This window comes from Ascaphus truei, chromosome 20 (genome assembly GCF_040206685.1).
Source record: "Ascaphus truei isolate aAscTru1 chromosome 20, aAscTru1.hap1, whole genome shotgun sequence".
In the NCBI taxonomy this organism is placed as follows: domain Eukaryota; kingdom Metazoa; phylum Chordata; class Amphibia; order Anura; family Ascaphidae; genus Ascaphus; species Ascaphus truei.
In genome coordinates this window covers 14,478,923-14,499,936 of record NC_134502.1, presented here as the reverse complement: position 1 = coordinate 14,499,936, position 21,014 = coordinate 14,478,923, and the positions used below count along the sequence as shown (strand labels likewise).

Genomic DNA, 21,014 nt, shown 5'->3' with positions numbered 1-21,014 from the left:
ATGTCTGTCTGTTTTCTCCAACATATACCTGCTTGGGATGGTGAAGTGAGCTTATGCGCTGGAGGACTTCCCTTTTTCTATACAAGTTGTTACAGGTAGCCCACTCCATTCCACTAGCGGGGCATCAGGTGGTCATTCGGATGAGAGCACGGCTGTTACAGTGTTACTACTGGCCAGGGGCATATGGGGCTGTGGCAGATTTCTGTTGGTCCTGTGATGCCTGCCAGCGAGTAGGTAAGGCGGGTGATCTTGTGAGGGCACCTCTGAACCCACAACAGGTAGTCTGGGAACTTTCCAGAGGGTAGCTATGGACATAGTGGGACCCCTCATGAACCCCAGTTGGTCTGACAAGCGTTACATATGGTGGTGGATTTTGCCACCCGGTACCTTGAGACTATAGCCCTTGCCACCATCGATGCCAGTGCAGTAGCAAAAGCATTGTTAGTCATATTCACTAGAGTAGGTTTCCCAAGTGAGATTCTAACCGATCAAGGATTACAATTCATGAGTGAATTTCTACAGGGTCTCTGGGATGCGTGCGGGGTGAAGCACCAGCACACGACCCCTTATCACCCTGTAAGAGACATGTTCAGAGGTACGCAATAGAGACCGTTTAAAGTGAAACTAAAATTAGGCTTTATGGCGCCTGTCCCTTTAACACAGCAAAAACCTCCAAGCAAAAAAAAACCTACTCCACTTTGGAGAATATCTACACATGTAGTCCAGCCCTCTCTAACTGGGTGGTTAGCTAAGCTAATTACCAGCCCAAATATATATACATATATACAGATATATAACAGTCTCATAAGAAAGTCTTATCTGTTTCATGTAGCTGTAGGGGAAAGCCTCTCTGCTCTCCTGGGTCAGCACCCTTGTGTGCTAAGGCAATGTCTGTCCAGGTATCTCTAGATTTGCTAGTCCCCTTGTCTTGCTATCAGCATATAGTCCAGTCCTTCTGCAGCTCAAGACATCTGTGCCTCTGGTCAGTCCAGTGTGGACTAAAGAAAATCTTCTTCCTGTTTCTTGGAACAGGCTTTTTCTGAGAGAGCTCTAATCAGCCAGGTGGAGTTGGTTAATTGCTGGTATGCAATTAACCAGCACACTGCTGGATTAGAGGCAAGTTTCTTTAACAGGGATAAGTCCCTGTTACACACCCCAAGACCAACGGGCTATGTGAGAGGTTCAATGGTACCCTGAAGTAAATGCCGCAAGCTTTTATGGAAGCTGAAGGGAAGGACTGGGAGATTCACCTACAGCACTTACTGTTTGCATACCGAGAGGTACAGCAAGAATCTACCGGGCTCTCTCCCTTTGAGCTGCTATATGGTCGCAGGCTACGGGGACCCCTTGACTTATTCCGTGAGGGTTGGGAAGGGAAGACTACTAATACGGATGCTTCAGACCGGCTAGGAATGCTAATGGGGTTGGCACAGGCTAATCTCAGGGAGGCTCAGACCAAGCAGAAAGCTTGGTATGACCAGAATGCCCGTAGCAGATCATTCATCCCAGGATAGCAAGTAATTCTTCTAAAGCCCACTCGGCAGAACAAATTAATGGCTGCCTGGTCTGGACTGTACACGGTTCTCAGAAAGATGAAAGTGCAACTATGTTGTGCAGTTAGATGGAGAGACAGGAAGAAATAAGACCTATCACATCAATATGCTTAAGGAGTATTTTGCATGGAGTGTGGCATCAGTGCTGGCTATTTGCAGCCCACCAATGGGGGACCCAGCGAGCAATGCTCTGCCTGACCTGCTAGGGGAATCTAGGCAGGGGGCACAGTAGAGCAGGTTAAGATAGGGTCGCAGCTCAGTGAGCAGCAGAAGGTACAGTGAGGTCTATGTTAGAGCAGTATAGGGTTCTGTTCACGGACAAGCCGGGCAGAACACATCACTAGGGGTAATTGTACCGTCTCAGAGCCCTTGGTCTTGTCCGGTTGTCCTAGTGCTTAAGAAGGATGGAACCACACGATTCTGTGTGGACCACCAGCAGCTCAATGCGGGAACAGTGTCAGATGCTTATCCCATGCTCCACATGGGACGAGCTATTAGATGAGCTCACGGGGCAAAGTATCTGACCACCATGGATCTGAGCAAAGGGTATTGGCAGATCCCGCTGACCCAGGAGGCTAAGGAGAAGTCAGCATTCATTACTCCAAGTGGCCTCTATGAATTTTTAGTGATGCCATTTGGGATGAAGAATGTCCCGGCTACTTTCCAATAGGTTACTGGAAGGGATGCAGAGTTTTGCAAGGGCATACCTGGACAACATTGCAATGTTTAGCGAGACATGGGACAGTTACCTAGTTCATGTCGCAGTGGTGCTGAGCAGAATTAGGGAAGCAGGGCTCCCACTGAAACCCACCAAGTGTTTAATAGGTATGGCAAAGGTCTTGTATCTAGGGCACAGGGTGGGCAGAGGTCACCTCAAGCCTGAACCAGATAACGTTGAGGCTATAGTGCAGTGGCCAGTCCTCAAAAGGCACCGCTGGGTACTATAGGAAGTGTGTTCCACAATATAGCGCCGTGGTTAAACCCTTGTTAGACCTGACACAGAAGCGACTCCCAGTTCTGGTGGCCTGGACTCCTGCCTGTGAAACAGCTTTTCAGGCTCTCAAGGCAGCGCTGGCCAGTGCACCGATCCTGGCTGCCCCGTATTATTCAAAGAAATTTTGTTGCAGACCGATGCCTTCGATTATCGGTGCTGTTTTTAGTCAAGTGGGGGAGGAGGGAGAGCACCCGGTGTTATACCTGAGCAGTTACATGCAAATTGTGTTGCATTGTGTGTATGTCTTTTCCTGAAATAAATTATAATTTATTTTACTTCCTTGCTTTGCTCAATCATATGATCCCGGTATAAAAAGGTGTTGATCAAACCTGGTCTCCCGTGACATCTCCCCAATATCATTATGGTTTTTCAGTGAACCATTTGGTTGGCTACATTTCAATCTACACCAATTGTCTGTTTCTCTTGTCTATTTGGTGATATTACTTAATGAAGAGTACGTTAGAATTGTATAATTACTCACCATGTAAGTGTGAGTCTGTTAGTTAGTGAGGTTCTGCAGTATTTTGATAGTTCATACTGATATTATACCTTTTGTTTTGTTCTGTGTGTCTGTCTGTTTTCTCCCGCATATACCCGCTTGGGATGGTGAACTGAGCCTATGCGCTGGAGAATCTCCCTTTTTCTATACAAGTTATTTTGGAGGTGTTGGAATCACCTCCCTGGACTAGCAGCAGGACTCTTCAGACACTGGATCATTCTGTAATAATATATATTTTCTACATTTTTATTGTTGTGTACCTTGGTAGTTGGTTGGCGCTACTTTTTCTTTTCTATACCTGTAACAACTGTTGCCTATACTCCCTCTGTACCACTAGCTGTCGCCTACCGGTACAGACCCTATCTAAACCCATAGCCATCTGCCCTCTGTATAAGAGCCCACGGTGATATGAGAAACGTTCTGACCCATTGCATGAGTTGGACTCGGATGCCCGAAGCCTCATGCTCTCCAAGCTTGGATCGGACCTCACAGCATCCCTAAACTGTTCCCCTAATTCTGGCCACCCATCCTTAGTCTCTAAGTCAGGGAGAAGGGGAGCAGGTAAAGGGGAAGGTAAGTCAGTACACTGTCGCGCCTGGCATACCGGCCTGGTCTCCTCAGAGACCCCGGAAACTTTTGGTCCCAAATTCAGGGGGGAGGTGGATCCTTGAGGTGCAACGCCTGATGACTGACTCCTGGTAAATTGCTGCAACAGGAGCCAGCTCTGCATTAAAATGCATGTTACATGCTCAAGTCATTGCAAAGGAGAACCTCGTGATCTAACACGGGCAATACCCCCACCTCCTTGATGCCACGTCCGGCACCCCAATCAAGAAAGACCTGGGCAACCTGGATGGACTGCGGTCCACCGTCTGGTATGGTCACTTGCATCCCGGTGCCCGGACGCAAATCCTCTGGCTGGACCATATTAGGTTGGCCAGGGTAACAGTGGCACCGGAGTCAAGCAAGCCGGCTGCTTGGCGATCTCCGATGGTCACTGTGCATAGATGCTTCTGCTGGACTTCGTTGGACTGCATCCTGCCTGCAGCAATCTGATGTCCCTCGGTCTCTCCGTGGAAGTCCCTCTCTGGACTGGTCCGGTGGCTGTACTTGGCTCCTGTGTGTGTGTGTGCCAGTCGCATACAGGCACCCGGCCTCGCAGCTGGAGAGCGTTGCCCCTGCTGGGGTCCACAGGACTTTGCACGGCCCGGACAGTCTGGTCTGATGTGACCCACTTTGTTACACAAGTAACACCTCCTCTCCTGCTTGAACGCTGAAGCCTTGGGTGCACTGCCCTGTGCTGCAGTCTTGTTCGTCCACTGAGGTGTAGTTTTGGCTCCTCGGGCCGGTGTGGCCATGTCTTTGGTAGCCCCCTTTTTGTCGATCAAAGCCCGACTGGTCACAAATTCATCAGCCATTTTAGCAGCTTCCACATGGGTTTTAGGTTTTCGGTCAAAAAACCATGCCCTCACGTTCGAGGGACACTGCTGCAAAAGTTGCTCCTGGAAGATCAAGTCCAATAGTGTGTGGAACTTGGTGAAACCACAACCCTCGACCCACTGGGTCCCATGCAATGCCATGCAGGCCCCGTACCGGACTTTGGACTCCTGGTGGTACTTCTCGCCCACCCAGAACATGCCCCGGTACACTTCTGGGGTGAGGGAATATTATGTGAGCAACATAGCTTTGACATGGCTATAATCAATCATCACCATCCTAAGGAGGGATACCCTGCTGAGTTTCTTTGGCCACACCGGATAATAAGGGGTTTAATCGCAAAACCCATTGTGGCACTCGGTACAGTCGACATTGGATCTCAAAGTCTCTCAAAAACCCGTCGATCTTGCCGGTGCCATCAACAAATTTATTAAAACTGTGGTAGTCCACTCGGGAGGAGTCTTGCTCCCGGTTGATCGGGTGGGAGGTGGGGGATGCTGTTCTGTGGACTGCTGCAAGCATCCAAATCCACTCATCTGTGGTAGCCCCCACTACCCATGAGGCAAGGAGTGCGGTGATGCCAGAGGTGTCCGGTAGCCACAGGGAATAACACTGCCACACTCCCAGGAATCAATCCTCCACCATTATCCCTGTGGGTGGCCGCTCACTCTCCTCACTCTCCACCGGGGCTGGAGTAACCTCCAGCACCCCGGGTTAACTTGTGACCACTGCAACTGCAGATGATGGGCCATTTCAGCAAAGAGAAAAAAAGTTAGAAGCGCAGTCAAAATTGGGTAGTGGTAAAACTAGACACTTTTATTAAAAATCCTGTCCCAGGGATCACCCTCTAGGACAACAAAAACATAATGATCAATATATAGACAATAAAGTTTAAAAACTGTGCAGATGAAGCTGTTGTGCAATTGCACTCAATGGGTCTCCAAGGGGTTAAAAACGGGAAAATCCCGGTATAGAGTCAGAGTCCTGTAAACTGTGTGCTGCCCGGGCAAATTATAATATAGAGGGGTACCCCAGGGTTGAAGCAATGCTCGTTACAGGACTCTGACTCTATACCGGGATTTCCCCGTTTTTAACCCCTTGGAGACCCATTGAATGCAATTGCACAACAGCTTCATCTGCACAGTTTTTAAACTTTATTGTCTATATATTGATCATTATGTTTTTGTTGTCCTAGAGGGTGATCCCTGGGACAGGATTTTTAATAAAAGTGTCTAATTTTACCACTACCCAATTTTGACTGCGCTTCTAACTTTTTTTGTCTTTGCTGTAACGATCTTATCAGGGATTGTGGTTCCCTGTTATAAGAAGCTGCGTCATTCATTGGGTTGTGGTTATCTTACTCATCTATGTTTGTTAGCAAGACCCTATACGCGCCGGACTGGTTCATGTCACATGTTTTTTGTTCTTTTGTTTTTTGTTCTTGTACATAGCCCATATTCATAGTTACTTCCCATTTGGCGCACTTTATTTTTGTTTTTTCTTGGATGGGCCATTTCACTCTGGTGAAGCAATACTGGCTTCGTGACATTTCACTCTGGTGAAGCAATACTGGCTTCGTGAAACTCCAAGTCCTCCTCCAGCTGTGTCTTTGACTGACCATCTGTAGCCCATAGCTGTCACAATGGGAAACAATCTTGGCTCGGTCCCATGACCGGTACGGACCTAATCGCTTGTCCATGTTCGCCCGCAGGCACTAAGCTAAGGGAAAAGAGAACCTGTGTTTTCTGTGCCTTGTGAAACATGTGTACATTACCACTTATTTTGGGAGCTCGCAATCTTCGAGTTTCCCGCTGTTATAAGACCCTGCAAGATTTTAGAACACAAGCTCAACCGATCCAACCACTGCCACCAGTAAATAAGCCTGTCACGGAAGACCAGGTTTTTCAACACCTTTATATACCGGGATCATTGATTGAGTAACGCAAGGAGGTAAATTAAATTGTAATTTATTTCAGGAAAAGACACACACAATGTAATACACGTTACAGTTAACACACTTACAGGGAACGGAGCCAACGAATAAAATTGTCCTTTAAACTAAATTCTCAAACATGACCTCTGTAGGAGCCCTTTCCTATGACCGGTAGGTACTCACGAAAGTCCTGGAACGGATTACGACATGCAATGCCAGTCACGACCACTATGCTCTCGAAAAGTGGGACCTAGAAACGTTTCTCACTCAAAATCTTTGAATTTGCCACGGATGGTTTGGCGCTTGGAATTTCCACTCCTGCGTGGCTGCGAGGTTTCTTATGGTTGTCAGTTTCCCATTCACAAGCCTATCAGAGTGTGGGAATTCCCTGCCAGCCAATCACCGATTTGCCGGTATGGTAAAGCAGGGTGGGTACCGTTTTTCATTCTGCTAAAAGGCATGCGCCAACCTGGCACCTCTGCCTCTTAGCATATTGAGCCCTCCATGGCTCCAGGCTCAACAGTGTCTGGGCTCTGGAAAATGGTGGCCGGAAAGCCCTGTTAGCCCAAGACGGAGGTACTCAAGTGTAACTACAGTACCCCACCTGTTCTAACACCTTGGCATCCCTGAGGCTTTCAAGTCCAGACACCGCACAGACCCACAGACACCAAACTTAGTAGCAATATGGTCACTTGGAAATCCCACAGTTCATTGACAGGTTATCAGTATATAATGTACAGATTAAACATAACTCTTTAATCAAATATACTGTGTCCTGTATCTTGTGTGATAAAAAAATGTTTAAGTCCCATTCTGGTGTCAGGTGGGAGTAAGGGGATATACTGCCTACACTCACTAGCCTTATTCTTGCCACACTCTAGAAATGACTTTAAACTTTTTACACACAAAAACCACTCACAGCTTTATCATATAGCTGGAGCACCTCTGAACCGTTATACTATGTTCAGGATACCTGGGCATCACTCTTTACACTAGGGACCCCCTGTATGTTGCAGGTATACATTAACCCCTTCATTCCCCGTTTACCTCGTCTGGATTATACTGCAGCAGGAATCCTGGCGGTGAGTCGCAAGAACGTTTCCAGGGTAGTAGTTTGCCCGGAGCAATGTGCTTTGCTATATCTGAGAATCTCACTTGATTCCCAGATACATATTTGGAGTATCCTGTAACTTTGGAACCCCGATATATAGCTACATTCTGTAAAGACTTTCTCCGGCAAACCCACCCTGAAACTTACAGCCTAGAAATCTCCTGGTCCCAGCACCCTGAGAAAGGCAAAACACACAAAAACCTTTAATGTCGCATCATTTGCACAGTCACAGCAATGCATTTCCGACATCTAGGTCCAAGAGCTGACTCTCTAGGTCTAGGACCTCAACACACTGATCAGGGGTAACCCAGTGGGATGAACCTTAATCTTAAGCCTGTGTGCCTGCTTCTTTTCTGCATTTTTAATTTATGTATCCAGTATGTCTCTTTTAGTTAGGTCCGTGTCTCTGTTCCCTCCTCCCCAATGTTTCTTTATCTGTTTAAAGCCCTTGGTACTTGAAACCTGTGGTATCCGCTTGGTGACAAAGATCGAAATGTCTTGACAGGCTATGTGTTGCTACTTTTCTTTTTATGTTGCTCAGATGTTCTAGTATTCTTACTTTGAGGGGTCTGGAGGTTTTCCCAACATATTGGGGGGCAAGGGCACTCCAATATGTAAACAAGTCTGATACACGCATTATATGACTCTTAATTTGGAAAATTTCGCCTGGGTTTGATTTAAAAAATGGGGTTTCACTAATGTTTTAAACGTGCATGCTTTGCATGAAAAAAACCCATAAAACCCTTTTTGTTGGATTCAACCAGTTGTCCTTATTCTCTGTGCTCACAAGGACGCTTGGTGCTAATTGGTTTTTTATATTCTTCGATTTTCTGAATATAACCCCTAGCATGTCAGGAACATGGATCATTTTTAATGTTATGCCAGTGTTTTCTCACTATTTGTTTCACCTTCAAAGCATCCTTGTTGTAGTTGGTGAGAAAGGCCCACTCAAAACTCTTTTCAGCTTTTTCAAATTTTGTTTTTGATTTTGTTTTGATCAGATCTTTTCTTTCTATTTGGCATGTCCTATTTAGAGCTTCGTCTAATTTTTCATGCGTATGGGCACGATCCAAGAACCTTTGTTTAAAAAAAAAAAAGTAGACTAACAAATCCTTTGTCTGAGCAATTTCTTTTTTGCCTCCTAAACTGGCAATAGGGTACGCAGTCAACCCATTTCGTGTGGTGACAACTACTCTTAAGGATAAAATTATTTGTTTCTACAGGCTTGAAGAATGTCTTACTCTTTAACTTCCCGTCCTCTGCATAAATGGTAAGATCCAGAAAGTCGATTGACTTATAGCGAAATTGTTGTGTGAATCTTAAAATAACATTATTAGTGTTAATCTGCCTCATGAAATGCTGAAAGCTCTGAGTCTCCTTTCCATACAATTAAAACATCATCAAACTCTAGAAAGATCCCTCTTTTTATCTGGAGGATGAGGACTTTCCAAAAGAGTGGTACAATATTCTAGAGAGAAGCTCGCAAGCCCTTATAAAACAACATAAGAAAAACCTATTGAAATTGGATACTAAAATTAATGAGATCAAAGATAAAAATCAGCCCACTAGATCATTTATTTATTTATAAAATATTTTACCAGGAAGTAATACATTGAGAGTTACCTCTCGTTTTCAAGTATGTCCTGGGCACAGAGTTAAGACAAATAATACATGTTACAAATACAGTTACATAAACTTACATAGATCAAACTGTAGATTTTAAAAACAGGGACTTTACAAAAGAAAATTGACTCATTAGATAAAGGAATCATTGCCTCCAAAACTAAAACGTTTAAAAGTGATGAAGAGGATTACACAAAGGGGGGTTCATAAAAAGAAATTAGAAGAAAAAAGGAAGTTGAGAAATATATCTCAACATATTTTGTCTCCTATCTAGGATACACGCCCGAAATGGCATGATCATCCGTCATATATACCGAACAGGTATAGGTCACATATAGACAAGAGAGAAATTATGACAGATAGTCTCCTGAGAGACACTAAAGAAAAACAAATGAATGGCATTATCAAAATTTTAAGAAAAAAAAAAAAAGAACATACATCCAGAGAACCAAGACACTACCCAAAAAAAGATAGGGAAGAAAAAACAAGAGTAGAAACAACAAAAGGTGAAACTAGACTCGACTTAGTAGATGTGGTGCCTATATTTAAAAAGGGAGCTAGATCACAACTGGGGAATTACAGACCTGTAAGCCTGATTTCAATAGTGGGGAACTACTTGAAGGTTTAATACGGATAATATTCAGGAAGACCTAATGGAAAACAAAATCATTAGTAATAGTCAACATGGATTTATGAAGGATAGATCATGCTAAACTAACCTTATTTGTTTCTTTGAGGAGGTAAGTAGGAATTTAGACCAGGGTAATGCAGTTGATGTGGTTTACTTAGATTTTGCAAAGGCTTTTCATACGGTTCCACAAAAGAGGTTGGAGTACAAAATAAAGCAAATGGGACTCAGTAACAATATATGCACCTGGATTGAAAAGTGGTTGAAGGATAAACCACAGAGGGTTTAATAAATTGAACTTTTTCAGGTTGGTCTAAGGTCCTGACTGGAGTACCTCAGGGATCGGTAATGGGACCACTGCTTTTTAACTTGTTTATTAATGACCTTGAGGTTGGTATCGAGAGCAAAGTCTCCATCTTTGCTGATGATACTAAATTGTGTAAGGTAGTAGAATCAGAGCAGGATGTCATTTCTCTCCAGAAGGATTTGGAGAGACTGGAAACGTGGGCAGGTAAATGGCAGATGAGGTTTAATACAGATAAATGCAAGGTTATGCATTTGGGAAGCAAGAATAAAAAGGCGACTTACAAATTAAATGGGAATAAATTGGGGGAATCCTTGATGGAGAAGGATTTAGGAGTGCTTGTAGACAGCAGGCTTAGCAATAGTGCCCAAAGTCATGCAGTAGCTGCAAAGGCAAACACGATCTTATCTTGCATCAAACGCCAATGGATGGAAGGGAAGTAAACATAAGTATGCCCCTTTACAAAGCATTAGTAAGACCACACCTAGAATATGGAGTACAATTTTTGTCCCCACTCCTTAGAAAAGACATTATGGAACTAGAGAGAGTGCAGAGAAGAGCCACCAAATTAATAAAGGGGATGGACAATCTAACTTATGAGGAGAGGCTAGCTAAATTAGATTTATTTACATTAGAAAAGAGGCGTCCAAGAGGGGATATGATAACTATATACAAATATATTCGGGGTCAGCACAGGGAGCTTTGAAAAGAACTATTCATTCCAAGGGCAGTACAAAGGACTCGGGGCCATCCCTTAAGAAGGAAGAAAGGAGATTTCACCAGCAACAAAGGAAAGTGTTTTTTACAGTAAGGGCAGTTAAAATGTGGAATTCATTACCCATGGAGCCTGTGATGGCAGATACAATAGATATTTTCACAAAAAAACAGAACCACTAACTAAATCTTACAACAAGCGCTTAACCTAAATAGTAAACCTTTAAAGGTGAAAAAACAGTGTCTAGTGCACATCAATCGTGTGATTATATAAAAGAATGTGTACAGAAGAAATTCATTATGATGGGTGAATAAAATAGGAATGGCTGCCAAGGGGATTTTCATATACAAGTTCTCTCAGGGAACTTGTTACAAAACAATGACCAAACAAGAAATGCAATCCCCGGCGCAAAAAATTGTATAAATATCAGATCCCACTGTCCATAAAGATGAATCAAGTCCCAAAATGTTCAATCCTTTGCTGTAATTCAGATGTGACTTCGTGGTCAATGGTAATCCTCAAGAAATACTCTTGATACATGCAGTGGATATGAGCTGTGCTTTGATCAACGACTTCACCCCGAGATTCACGAACCCCACTTGGTACTCCGGCTGTGTTCGATCTGCTCTGACCAGCTCCTTCAGATAAGTATCAGCCACCATGCACCAAAACAGTTCCCCAGAGATTGAGAAACAGAAAAGTGCGGTATTGTTAATAGTGCATGAGGTCGTGGATGTTTAGGACTATATAAACATTTAAGTTTACCTGGGGAAGTCGCATCTGAATTACAGCAAATGATTGAACATTTTGGGACTTGATTCATCTTTATGGACAGTGGGATCTGGTATTTATATCATTATTGCGCTGGGGATTGCATTTCTTATTTGGTTATCTTCACAAAAAAGGTTGGACATCTTTTTATAAACGAAAGGTATACAGGGATATACCTAATAAGTAAACATGGGAAGAATGTTGATCCAGGGAATAATTGGAGTCAGGAAGGAATTTATTTTTCCCCTTATGAGATATCTTTGGATGATATGACATTGGGGTTTTTTGGAAGGAAGTATAGATATAGGATAAAGTATCTGTTGTCTAAATTAGTCAAGTCTAAATTTAGCATAGGTTGAACTTGATGGACATATGTCTTTTTCAACCTCATCTACTATGTAACTATGTTCAGGAAGACTGCATAGAGCCTTATAATAAATGTATCCAACATTGGAAAACATATTTTAATACATGGGGAGACTCATGACTGCAAGGGACTTAGGACTGAGATACCGGGGCTCAAAAGCCAGGAGTCTGGGGGACGCTGGACAGCCCCGGTGTAATTCTACTAGCATACCGGCAAAACATGCCTGCTCGCCAGGTAGAATTAAGGTACCAACGGTAGCTCCAGCCCCCGAACTCCTGCAAACAAAATAATTGTGTTCTTACCCCAATATTCCACCTAAAACTTACACACAGCAAGTTTACGGAGTCTGGGACAAAGGGAACATGGAAAGTGAAAAAAGCAGGGACACATTAACTTTGCATATAAAGATCCCTGGTCCCTGTCTTATAGTGCTGGATAGCTGCTAGGGACCCCCAGGCAACCAGAGGGCTTAACCTTTATTATAAAGCCAGTTACCCTTGCCCGTCACAGACCTAACTAAAAAAAGAGACATACTGGATACATAAATTAAAAATGCAGAAAAGAAGCAAGATCGCAGGCTTAAGCCTGTGTGCCTGCTTCTTTTCTGCATACCTAGCTTCTCCTGGGACCCCTGGACTCCCTTTGATACAGAGCACCGGCAGCTAAAAGTACCATTCCACTACCATTATTATTTGAGTGCCTGCATTTCTTCCTATCTGTACATAAATTAAAAACTCGGATTCCAAAAGGGAAGTAATGCAGATATTGAGTTAGGAGTGTTTCTAGTTTAATTTGTGTCTGTCTATCAACCTTTGCTTACATGGTACAAATAAGTAAAACACAGTAAGTTCAACATGTCATAATATTTTCCACTATTTCTTTGTATGTATATTGGTAACATTTCTAATCCCAATGGAGCCTGAACTGTAAACAAAATTGTTTAATGTATAAAAATATATTATGTAATTAGTTATGCACTTTAAGAATCTCCCCAATATTATGTTTTTTCAGTGAACCATTTGGTTGGTTGAATTGTAGCCAATCTACACTAATTGAATGTTTATGCCTGGCCTTTGTATTTATGATTTAAACTGGTATAACATATTAATTGTCTTTTTCTCTTGTCTATTTGGTGACACTGCATCAGATTGGAGTGGATATTACTGGATGAAGACTACGTCGGAATTTTGTAATAATTTTATAATTATGTACAGTCCTCGACAAATGGGCGACCGCATTTTAGCCGCTGGCGGGGTGCTTCAGCAGCGTGTTGCAGCTTCTATGGTCCTTATTTTCCTCCTCCAACTGCAATGGCCGCGCCGTGTCAAATGATGCCACATTGCCATGCCAACATGACGCTCATGACGTCACGCAGCGTCAAGGAGCTGAGGAGGCAGCCTCTTCTGATGCTGGGGAGCACAAGACACTGCGAAGGTCGGGAGCTGAAGTGATTGGAGTCTGGCACTGGCTCGCCTGGCATCCCGACCTCCTGCCCGGCCGCATGTGCAGGACAAGCAAGCAAGCAGTCTGGACAAACTCTGCTCAGTCAGTCAAGTCAAGTCACCCACAGTCAGGTCACCCACAGTCAGTCAAGTCAAGTCACCCACCCACCGTCAGTCAAGTCAAGTCACCCACCCACCGTCAGTCAAGTCAAGTCACCCACCCAGTGTCAGTCAAGTCAAGTCACCCACCCAGTGTCAGTCAAGTCAAGTCACCCACCCAGTCAAGTCAGGTCACCCACCCAGTCAAGTCAGGTCACCCACCCAGTCAAGTCAGGTCACCCACCCAGTCAAGTCAGGTCACCCACCCAGTCAAGTCAGGTCACCCACCCAGTCAAGTCAGGTCACCCACCCAGTCAAGTCAGGTCACCCACCCAGTCAAGTCAGGTCACCCACCCAGTAAAGTCAGGTCACCCACCCAGTAAAGTCAGGTCACCCACCCAGTAAAGTCAGGTCACCCACCCAGTAAAGTCAGGTCACCCACCCAGTAAAGTCAGGTCACCCACCCGCCGTCAAGTCACCCACCCGCGTCAAGTCAGCCACCCACTCACCCACCGTCAAGTCACCCACCCACAGTAAAGTCAAGTCAAGTCACCCACCCAGCGTCAGTCAAGTCAAGTCACCCACCCAGCGTCAGTCAAGTCAAGTCACCCACCCAGTGTCAGTCAAGTCACCCACCCAGTGTCAGTCAAGTCACCCACCCAGTAAAGTCAGGTCACCCACCCACCCACCGTCAAGTCACCCACCCACAGTAAAGTCAAGTCACCCACCCACCGTAAAGTCAAGTCACCCACCCACCGTAAAGTCAAGTCACCCACCCACCGTCAAGTCACCCACCCACCGTCAAGTCACCCACCCACCGTCAAGTCACCCACCCACCGTCAAGTCACCCACCCACCGTCAAGTCACCCACCCACCGTCAAGTCACCCACCCACCGTCAAGTCACCCACCCACCGTCAAGTCACCCACCCACCGTCAAGTCACCCACCCACCGTCAAGTCACCCACCCACCGTCAAGTCACCCACCCACCGTCAAGTCACCCACCCACCGTCAAGTCACCCACCCACCGTCAAGTCACCCACCCACCGTCAAGTCACCCACCCACCGTCAAGTCACCCACCCACCGTCAAGTCACCCACCCACCGTCAAGTCACCCACCCACCGTCAAGTCACCCACCCACCGTCAGGTCACCCACCCACCGTCAGGTCACCCACCCACCGTCAGGTCAGCCAGGTCAGTCAGGTCAGTCAGGTCAGTCAGGTCAGCCAGGTCAGTCAGGTCAGCCAGGTCAGTCAGGTCAGCCAGGTCAGTCAGGTCAGCCAGGTCAGCCAGGTCAGTCAGGTCAGTCAGGTCACCCAGGTCAGTCAGGTCACCCAGGTCAGTCAGGTCACCCAGGTCAGTCAGGTCACCCAGGTCAGTCAGGTCACCCAGGTCAGTCAGGTCACCCAGGTCAGTCAGGTCACCCAGGTCAGTCAGGTCACCCAGTCAGTCAGGTCACCCAGTCAGTCAGGTCACCCAGTCAGTCAGGTCACCCAGTCAGTAAGGTCACCCAGTCAGTCAGGTCAGTCAGGTCACCCAGGTCAGGTAAGTCAGGTCACCCAGTCACCCAGTCAGGTCACCCAGGTCTGGGGGGGGAACTCTGCGCGACCGTGGGGGGGGGGAACTCTGCGCGACCGTGGGGGGAACTCTGCGCGACCGTGGGGGGGGGGGGAACTCTGCGCGACCGTGGGGGGGGGGAACTCTGCGCGACCGTGGGGGGGGGGAACTCTGCGCGACCGTGGGGAGGGGGGAACTCTGCGCGACCGTGGGGGGGGGGGAACTCTGCGCGACCGTGGGGGGGGGGAACTCTGCGCGACCGTGGGGGGGGGGGAACTCTGCGCGACCGTGGGGGGGGGGGAACTCTGCGCGACCGTGGGGGGGGGGGAACTCTGCGCGACCGTGGGGGGGGGGGAACTCTGCGCGACCGTGGGGGGGGGGAACTCTGCGCGACCGTGGGGGGGGGGGAACTCTGCGCGACCGTGGGGGGGGGGGAACTCTGCGCGACCGTGGGGGGGGGGGAACTCTGCGCGACCGTGGGGGGGGGGGGAACTCTGCGCGACCGTGGGGGGGGGGGGAACTCTGCGCGACCGTGGGGGGGGGGGAACTCTGCGCGACCGTGGGGGGGGGGGGAACTCTGCGCGACCGTGGGGGGGGGGGGGGAACTCTGCGCGACCGTGGGGGGGGGGGGGAACTCTGCGCGACCGTGGGGGGGGGGGGGAACTCTGCGCGACCGTGGGGGGGGGGAACTCTGCGCGACCGTGGGGGGGGGGAACTCTGCGCGACCGTGGGGGGGGGACCTCTGCACGACCAAGGGGTGGGGGGGTGGGTTGAGTCTGCACGACCAAGGGGTGGGGGGGGTGGGTTGAGTCTGCACGACCAAGGGGTGGGGGGGGTGGGTTGAGTCTGCACGACCAGGGGGTGGGGGGGGGGGGTTTGAGTCTGCACTACCAGGGTTGAGTCTGCACGACCAGGGGGTGGGGGGGGGTTGAGTCTGCACGACCAGGGGGTGGGGGGGGGGTTGAGTCTGCACGACCAGGGGGTGGAGGGGGGGGGTTGAGTCTGCACGACCAGGGGGTGGAGGGGGGGGGTTGAGTCTGCACGACCAGGGGGTGGAGGGGGGGGGGTTGAGTCTGCACGACCAGGTTTGAGTCTGCACGACCAGGGGGTGGGGGGTGGGGGTTGAGTATGCACGACCAAGGGGTGGGGGTTGAGTCTGCACAACCAAGGGGTGGGGGTTGAGTCTGCACAACCAAGGGGTGGGGGGTTGAGTCTGCACAACCAAGGGGTGGGGGGGGGGGGGGTTTGAGTCTGCACGACCAAGGGGTGGGGGGGGGGGGTTGAGTCTGCACGACCAAGGGGTGGGGGGGGGGGGTTGAGTCTGCACGACCAAGGGGTGGGGGGGGGGGGTTGAGTCTGCACGACCAAGGGGTGGGGGGGGGGGGGGGTTGAGTCTGCACGACCAAGGGGTGGGGGGGGGGGGTTGAGTCTGCACGACCAAGGGGTGGGGGGGGGGGGTTGAGTCTGCACGACCAAGGGGTGGGGGGGGGGGGTTGAGTCTGCACGACCAAGGGGTGGGGGGGGGGTTGAGTCTGCACGACCAAGGGGTGGGGGGGGGGGGGTTGAGTCTGCACGACCAAGGGGTGGGGGGGGGGTTGAGTCTGCACGACCAAGGGGTGGGGGGGGGTTGAGTCTGCACGACCAAGGGGTGGGGGGGGGGGGTTGAGTCTGCACGACCAAGGGGTGGGGGGGGGGGTTGAGTCTGCACGACCAAGGGGTGGGGGGGGGGGTTGAGTCTGCACGACCAAGGGGTGGGGGGGGGGGTTGAGTCTGCACGACCAAGGGGTGGGGGGGGGGGTTGAGTCTGCACGACCAAGGGGTGGGGGGGGGGTTGAGTCTGCACGACCAAGGGGTGGGGGGGGGGGTTGAGTCTGCACGACCAAGGGGTGGGGGGGGTTGAGTCTGCACGACCAAGGGGTGGGGGGGGGGTTGAGTCTGCACGACCAAGGGGTGGGGGGGGGGGGTTGAGTCTGCACGACCAAGGGGTGGGGGGGGGGGGTTGAGTCTGCACGACCAAGGGGTGGGGGGGGGGGTTGAGTCTGCACGACCAAGGGGTGGGGGGGGGGGTTGAGTCTGCACGACCAAGGGGTGGGGGGGGGGGGTTGAGTCTGCACGACCAAGGGGTGGGGGGGGGGGGGTTGAGTCTGCACGACCAAGGGGTGGGGGGGGGGGTTGAGTCTGCACGACCAAGGGGTGGGGGGGGGGGGTTGAGTCTGCACGACCAAGGGGTGGGGGGTGGGGGTTGAGTATGCACGACCAAGGGGTGGGGGGTGGGGGTTGAGTATGCACGACCAAGGGGTGGGGGGGGGGTTGAGTATGCACGACCAAGGGGTGGGGGGGGGTTGAGTATGCACGACCAAGGGGTGGGGGGGGGGTGAGTCTGCACGACCAAGGGGTGGGGGGGGGGGGTTGAGTCTGCACGACCAAGGGGTGGGGGGGGGGGTTGAGTCTGCACGACCAAGGGGTGGGGGGGGGGGGGTGGGTTGAGTCTGCACGACCAAGGGGTGGGGGGGGGGTGGGTTGAGTCTGCACGACCAAGGGGTGGGGGGGGGGTGAGTTGAGTCTGCACGACCAGGGGGTGGGGTGGGGGGTTGAGTCTGCACGACCAGGGGGTGGGGGGGGGTGAGTCTGCACGACCAGGGGTGGGGGGGGGGGTAAGAGTCTGCACGACCAGGGGGTGGGGTGGGGAGGGGGGTTGAGTCTGCACGACCAGGGGGTGGGGGGGGGGGTGAGTCTGCACGACCAGGGGGTGGGGGGGGGGGTGAGTCTGCACGACCAGGGGGTGGGGGGGGGTGAGTCTGCACGACCAGGGGTGGGGGGGGGGGTAAGAGTCTGCACGACCAGGGGGTGGGGTGGGGAGGGGGGTTGAGTCTGCACGACCAGGGGGTGGGGGGGGGGGGTGAGTCTGCACGACCAGGGGGTGGGGGGGGGGGGTGAGTCTGCACGACCAGGGGGTGGGGGGGGGGTGAGTCTGCACGACCAGGGGGTGGGGGGGGGGGTGAGTCTGCACGACCAGGGGTGGGGGGGGGGGGGAAAGAGTCTGCATGACCAGGGGGTGGGGGAAGAGTCTGCATGACCAGGGGGTGGGGGGGGAGGCTGCATGACCAGGGGGTGGGGGGGGGGAGGCTGCATGACCAGGGGGTGGGGGGGGGGGAGGCTGCATGACCAGGGGGTGGGGGGGGGGGGAGTCTGCACGACCAGGCGGTGGGAGGGGGGTAGGGGAGGGGAGTCTGCGCACATTGCAAACTGTTATCACAACTCGGTATATCTAATGAACCTTTGAAATCTTGAAACATATCCCCTATGTATTACACGGCTTCCCATCCTTCTCTGCAACCTAGCATATTTAGGAGGAGCAGCAGAAGCAATTCTCATGTGAGGTGAACTCTCCTCCCCCCCCCCATCCATCCCATGTAATAATCAGGTTTCTGCACACAGTGTAACAGAAGCTTAATGTAATCAGAGCTTCTGTATAACTAAATTACATACAAATAAGCAACAATACATCACACCCTACCTGGGCTGCAGCATGTGGGGGATGGGGAGGGACCATGTACTCTGATTGGCTGAGCTTTGAGTGATGTCTGGTCTCCCAATGTATTATGGGTTTTGTAGTCTAACTGCATTCAGAGTTACAACATAGAATCAGAAGCAGGACTACAACTCCCAGAAAACAATGCTGAGAAGGAAAATAATCACATGAAAGGTAGCCACCAATCGGTAGATGCTCAGAGTGACTACATTCATTGGCTGCTGTATGCCATGTGATTTACTTTCCTTCTTCCCCTTGGCTTTTGTAAGCTGTAGTCCTGCTTCTTATTCAAAGCTCTAACTGCTGAAGCAGGAGGACTATATCTCCCAGAGTCCTTAGAGTGAAACCCCGTAACACCAGAGACCAGCCAATCGGAGCAGAGGTTTATCCTCTCTCTCCCCAAGGCAGGAGGTGATGTTGATGTTTATTTACTGTGTAATACTGACATAATAAATCTCTCTCTGATTTCTCCATTTCCCCCCTTTCTCTCTCTGACTCGCTTCTCCCCTTCTCCACCTCCATCCAGGGCCGCAGACAGCTTTACCGGGTCCACGTGTCGGCTGCCTTGCGAACCCCACGTGTCGGCAGCCTTTCACCCCCCTTCTTAGGCCTCGGCAGGGTGGTGCTGAGCAGGCGGGTGGTCGTGCTCATGCTGGCCGTTATTAAACACATTGAGGCAATGTGTGTGGCCTGCTTGGCGCTTAGAAGCAAGCAAATTTGATTTTACGGCTTCAAGCGCGTCACAAATCGCCTGGCCGAGCAGAGCGCGGCGCACGTGCGGCAACACGCCCGCTCCCTGTCTGGCTGTAGCCTTAGGCCTTGCCCAGGGTGGAAACTGGCGCTCCAGCGCTGCGCCTTGCTCGCCCGTGCTTTTCCTGGCCAGCTAGGTGCGCAAGCGTCTGGGGGCGCGACCCCGACGTCACGCAGCTGGTTCGCCCTCATTGGGCGAACCGCTCACGTGACGCGCTTGCGAGCAGCAAAATCAATTTTGCTTGCTCGGCAAGTGGCTGAGCGCCGAGCAGGCTCGCCCGCTCCCGCAGGCCACGTGCATTGTCGCAACATGTCCATCGTGAGCGCACCCGCACAGCGCCACCCTGGACGAGGCCTTAGGCTTGTTTTTTAGTTGGCGTACGTCAATGCTCGTGCACGTGAAGCACACTTTGTGTGTACAGGTCTGCTTTGAGCGACAGGTGGACGTGGCTATGAAGCGCACAGGTAGGCGTGGCCATGACGCCTGTACTGCATTTGGGCATTAGAAAGTCGGTACTGAGATGTTCGCCTTGTGACACTAAAGAGACTGAGGAGGTTTCTGTGTCTCTGCTGACCTCTGGGGAATGTTACATTAATTATTCATGTACTGGTTTTCGCCTGGAATTATTTTTTTTCACCCATTTAATAAATGCTCAATCCTAGTGTAGCAAATACATATAAATAAGCAGGGTGCAGTCATGGACAGTGCCATCTTTTTTTCATTTGCTTATCTATATCCTCACTCCATCGGTGTATTGAATAATTGTGTAACCATTTCCCTGCACAGGTCCCTGAAACCATAACATAGTTACGATTGTGCCATGTCCTGGGTCTTCTTCAGAGATCACCTATTTCAGGGGAAGAAGATTCATATATATATATATATAGCAAGTAATAAAGAACCATAGGCACTCCGTCTGAATAGAAAAAATGGGTGCAAATCCTGTACAAATAAATAGGCAATACGATACCCTACGTGGACGAATATCAGAGGCAGCACTCCAAATGAATATAAAAAATCCTGTATTATTCAACAAAACATCATATCCAACGTTTCGTTCCTCAAACGGGACCTTTGTCAAGGTGATCACCTTATTCATCATTATATCATATTATGCAGACCTGTGTAAGGGCTGGGACCCGCTGCGCCCGGCGGCGCGGGCGGCTGCACGGGCTTTCCCCACCAGCAGGGGAATCCTCCCGAGCCGGTCCCGGTCCCCCCTGGCTGCACAGCTCACTACACGCTGTGGCGCGTCAGCCGTTACGGGATACAAGAGAATTGTGATCCCTAGCTTCGACGCGTCACGTGGTGTGGCTGTGAGCCAATGAGGAGGGGAGGCTTCGGGACGAGGAGATGCTTCGGGGAGCGGGGAGGAGTGTGGAGGGAAAGCAGCGTGAGTGCGTGTCTCAGTGCCTATCTGTATTTGTGTATGTGTGTGCCTGAGTGCGTGAGTGCTTGCTTGCCTGTGTGTGTGTGTGTGTATGTGTATGAGTGCCTGCCTGCGTGCGTGTGTGTGAGAGAGTGCCTGCGTGTGTGTATGAGTGCCTGCGTGTGTGTATGAGTGTGTGTGTTGCTTGTGATTACTTCCATCAGCAGCTCCAGCCTGAGCCCGTGGAGGGAGGGAGGGGAGGGAGAGTAGCGGGTCCCTCCGCTCAAGCCACGCCCCCCTCCCGCTCAGGCCTCCCACTCCTGCCCACC

General features: G+C 50.3%; 1 protein-coding gene across 1 annotated transcript in view; it reads right to left on the bottom strand.

Annotated features, from left to right (window-relative positions):
* Positions 1-18,581, bottom strand: part of LOC142470688 (uncharacterized) — a 45,015-nt gene extending 26,434 nt beyond the window's left edge. Inside the window, exons 1-2 of the mRNA XM_075577310.1 lie at positions 18,551-18,581; positions 7,464-7,702 (exon numbers count right to left, since the gene is read on the bottom strand). The gene's annotated coding sequence lies outside the window, so the exon portion shown is untranslated. The remainder of the gene's footprint in view (positions 1-7,463; positions 7,703-18,550) is intronic.
* Between the last annotated feature and the right edge of the window lie 2,433 nt (positions 18,582-21,014).